Source organism: Arachis hypogaea, chromosome 9 (assembly GCF_003086295.3).
Source record: "Arachis hypogaea cultivar Tifrunner chromosome 9, arahy.Tifrunner.gnm2.J5K5, whole genome shotgun sequence".
In the NCBI taxonomy this organism is placed as follows: domain Eukaryota; kingdom Viridiplantae; phylum Streptophyta; class Magnoliopsida; order Fabales; family Fabaceae; genus Arachis; species Arachis hypogaea.
In genome coordinates this window covers 81,151,394-81,156,135 of record NC_092044.1, presented here as the reverse complement: position 1 = coordinate 81,156,135, position 4,742 = coordinate 81,151,394, and the positions used below count along the sequence as shown (strand labels likewise).

Sequence of the window (4,742 nt, the reverse complement as noted above, 5' to 3'; positions counted from 1 at the left end):
TGGAACAATTTAATGTTTTCTTTTACTTTTAAATTTTTTAGTCAGTAAATTGCTTCCTCTTTAAAATGGCGTTTTTGAGGGGGTGTGGAGGGGGATCTAAATCTTACCATAAAAATTTGATGTAGCTTAGAAATAAAATAACTTGCTCTCAAAAGGATCGTTAGTTCCTTTGCTGTTCTTTTTGAGGGTGAGATCTAAAACGAATCTCATATCCGAGTCTTCATTTTCCTTTTGCATGGTTGAGGAAGCTCTCTGTTGGAGAATAGTTTGTTTCTCCCATCCAGCAATAACATTTCAATTCATACTAATAATGCTAATTGTGTTCGAGATGGGTGATGATGAATCTAAGTTGGAACAAGATTAGTTACACCGGTGCATGGTTGGTGAAGCTTCAGAAAGCTTAAACTACTCGCTAAGAAGTCGCACATTGCCAAGATGAAAAGAACAAACAGGTAAGCCTCCAAATATAAAAGAAACAGTTGAACAATTCTGAATCATACCTTTCTCGGCTTTTTGGCTAAGATAAAGTGTAGTATCTGTTCCTGTAACTAAAGCTGTTGGGGCATGCCTATTGATCTTAAATCAAATATGTTGTTTAATTATGCATATTTTGAGGGGGAGGGGCCACTACAGTAGCTTGCTACTGTGCCTCTCGTGTGTCGCCCAAGCCTTACACTACAGCTAGGGGTGCACATGGTCGGGTTGGATCCGATTTCGAATATTTTAAGGGCTAATTTCGCATGATTTTATTGGGTCTAGAATCGGGTAAGGGTCTCAAAAATAGACCTGGTTATTATTTCGGGTCGGATCAAAGTGAATCCGGCTTCAGTCGATCCATGTGTACCATAAGAAAATTAAAAAAGATATATATGTTTTAAATTAATTTTAATATTATGTTATATTAATTATAAATTTATTGTTTTATTTTTAATCACACTTGTTGAATTAGAAAATAGATCAAAAAAGTATAAAATTAGAATTTATGGACAAATTCAAATTCAAATATGGATATCAACTTTTCGATAACAATTTCTTCTTTATAAATAAGTGCATCATAAATAAGTTTCTTTATAAATTATTTTTAAAGCTTTAAAGACCCGATTTTCACCCGGTTTGGACCTAGTATAGTTGTGGCCCGAAAATATTTAAGTTTTATCGGGTTTAGAGTCGGGTTAGAGTCTAAAAAATAGATCCGGTGTATATTTAGAGTCGGGTCTAAGTCAGGACAAACCTGATTTCACCCACCCAACACCCCTAACTACAGATAGGGCCTGGCACAACCCCGTTAAACCAGTTCAAAAGGTATATTCTCTTTAGACGTTGGGGTTTACTAAGGGTGGCAAATAGGAAGTCGGCCTGATATTTCCGATATTTTAAGAATGAGAAAATTATATATCCCTCCTCACTATTTGTAAATTTTTTTAATTTATTTTAAATTTCTTATGTTAGACTAATGTTAATTTTATTTATTTTTTTTAAAAAATTATTTTTTATAAAAATATCTTTTCAGTAAAATTTTTTTATTTTTTTTATTAAATTTTATTTCTCAAAAAAATTTTTAATAATTTTTTACTGGTTAAATTGTATTTTTATTAAAATTGTTTTTCAAAAAATTTTAATGATTAAATTACTTTTTTATAAGATATTATTTTTTTTAATGATCAAATTGTTTTTTTCAAAAATACAAATGATGATCATTTTGCTTCTGAAGGTTGTCTTTGGAGGATCACAGTGACTTCTGAAGGTTGTCTTTGGTAGATTCATGCTTCTCCTTTTATACATGGCTTTTTTAAAGATTTTTCTAAAATTTTTTAAAAATATTTTAGTATAAATACAATTTAATCAATAGTGTTAAAAGGTATTTCGGAAAAACAAAATTTAATCCCAAAAAATTAAAATTTTTGTTAAAGGATATTTTTGTAAAAAATAATTTATTTTTCTTGAAAAATAGATAAAATTAACGTTAGTTAACACAATTTAAAATAGATTAAAGATGAGATTTTAAAGTTATATGAGAGGGGAGTATATATTTTACAAATAAAAAGGAGGAGAATGTCATTTTAGCATCTCTTAGAGGAGTAGAATTTTCTCTTTAAGAATTATATATTATTATTCATTAAGGATATCTTTGTTTTTTTTTTTAATTTATAAAATTAATAAGGTTTAATATTTATTTTAAGAATTATCTATAATTATTAATTAAAAAATAGGACAAATCACATAAACAAGCCATTAGGGTTTCTAATTTACGTGAATGTCCTAAATGCAAAGAGTGGACGCGAATGTCCTAATTCTATGTAAATCGATATAATTTGATTTACCTTCATTTCACGTAAATTGAATCAGCCTAGTTCAATTTACCTTGGCTTCGTAATCGAAGGCATGAAATTCGATTTACTACCAACTCATGTAATTCAAATAAGTTTGATTTGATTTACGTGAGAGAAATATAATGCATGTAATTCGAATCAATATAATTCAATTTAAACGTACTAATCAATCATAGTAAATCGAAGCTAATAGATTTGATTTACTTGGGAAGAGATGAATGTGATTAAATCGAATTGATTTAATTCGATTTACTTAAGGAGCGTGTGCTATATAAATAGGATTATAATGTAGTGTGTTGAATAGAGGTAAATTCATAACAGCTAGTGAAGAAAGTTTTCTAATTCTTGTGCACTACAAAGGCACAATTAAGAACAAAATACGAGCACGTATAAGATTTATTGATAAGGATCCGTTGAGTGTCTTTATCAGACCTGCGATGAGCCTTGTTGATTTTCAGAATACCGTACTACAACTGCATGGAATGAAACAGATAGAGAAGTTATATTATAGAATTTCGATTTTTCTTGTTCGCGATGGGTTGAAGTACGACTTATTTGTGATAGACAATGACTAAGATCTGCAAGTTTTATTTTACTATCATCGGCAGTTTTTCGAGGTGAGAATCTATGTACTATTGGCCAAGCTTGTGGATGTGGTCTCTAACTCAGGAGGGTTAAACTGGAATCATCAATCAGTACTAATGACAGCAGCCTCCAGTTCAACCCTTATTGTTGTGTCTTCATCTTTGCCTGTAATGGCATCTATGAGAAATTTGGTGGCATCTACGTCTTTTGCAGCTGATCTATACCGTGATGAGATTACGAAAATAGGTGCTAACATCAATACTCCTATTATGATCCCAATTCCTAAGGAGGATGGAGAACTGGATATGGTGAAAGACGTGCTAGGGGATGAAGATAACTTGCTCTCAAAAGGATCGTTAGTTCCTCTGCTGTTCTTTTTGAGGTTGAGATCTAAAACGAATCTCATATCCGATTCTTCATTTTCCTTTTGCATGGTTGAGGAAGCTCTCTGTTGGAGAATAGTTTGTTTCTCCCATCCAGCAATAACATTTCAATTCATACTAATAATGCTAATTGTGTTCGAAATGGGTGATGATGAATCTAAGTTGGAATAAGATTAGTTACACTGGTGCATGGTTGGTGAAACTTCAGAAAGTTTAAACTACTCGCTAAGAAGTCGCACGTTGCCAAGATGAAAAGAACAAACATAAAAGAAACAGTTGAACAATTCTGAAATCATACCTTTCTTGGCTTTTTGGCTAAGATAAAGTGTAGTATATGTTCCTGTAACTAAAGCTGTTGGGGCATGCCTATTGATCTTAAATCAAATATGTTGTTTAATTATGCATATTTTGAGGGGGAGGGGCCACTACAGTAGCTTGCTACTGTGCCTCTCGTGTGTCACCCAAGCCTTACACTACAGCTAGGGGTGCACATGGTCGGGTTCGACCCGATTTCGAATATTTTAGGGGCTAATTTCGCATGATTTTATTGGGTCTAGACTCGGGTAAGGGTCTCAAAAATAGACCTGGTTATTATTTCGGGCCGGATCAAAGTGAATCCAGCTTCATTTGATCCATGTGTACCATAAGAAAATTAAAAAAGATATATATGTTTTAAATTAATTTTAATATTATGTTATATTAATTATAAATTTATTGTTTTATTTTTAATCACACTTGTTGAATTAGAAAATAGATCAAAGAAGTATAAAATTAGAATTTATGGACAAATTCAAATTCAAATATGGATATCAACTTTTCGATAACAAGTTTCTTATTTATAAATAAGTGCATCATAAATAAGTTTCTTTATAATAAGTTTCTTTATAAATTATTGTTAAAGCTTTAAAGACCCGGTTTTCACCCGGATTGGACCTAGTATAGTTGTGGCCCGAAAATGTTTAAGTTTTATCAGGTTTAGAGTCGGGTTAGAGTCTAAAAAATAGATCCGGTGTATATTTAGAGTCGGGTCTAGGTCAGGACAAACCTGATTTCACCCGATCCAACACCCCTAACTACAGCTAGGGCCTGACACACCCCTGTTAAACCAGTTCAAAAGGTATATTCTCTTTAGACGTTGGGGTTTACTAAGGATGGTAAATAGGAAGTCGGCCTGATATTTCTGATATTTTAAGAATGAGAAAATTATATATCCCTCCTCTCTATTTGTAATTTTTTTAATTTATTTTAAATTTCTTATGTTAGACTAATGTTAATTTTATTTATTTTTTTTTAAAAATTATTTTTTATAAAAATATCTTTTTAGTAAAATTTTATTTTTTTGTGATTAAATTTTATTTATCAAAAAATTTTTAATAATTTTTTTTACTGGTTAAATTGTATTTTTATTAAAATTGTTTTTTAAAAAATTTTAATGATTAAATTA

At 30.8% G+C, this 4,742-nt stretch overlaps 2 non-coding genes across 2 annotated transcripts; both read left to right on the top strand.

The window, feature by feature from the left end:
• Positions 1 to 496: 496 nt before the first annotated feature.
• Positions 497 to 700, top strand: LOC112713307 (U2 spliceosomal RNA). The gene has a single exon (XR_003158280.1). It is a non-coding gene; the product is annotated as a U2 spliceosomal RNA (small nuclear RNA).
• Positions 701 to 3,592: 2,892 nt separating this feature from the next.
• LOC112713430 (U2 spliceosomal RNA) lies at positions 3,593 to 3,796 on the top strand. Its single transcript, XR_003158403.1, has one exon. It is a non-coding gene; the product is annotated as a U2 spliceosomal RNA (small nuclear RNA).
• Positions 3,797 to 4,742: the final 946 nt, after the last annotated feature.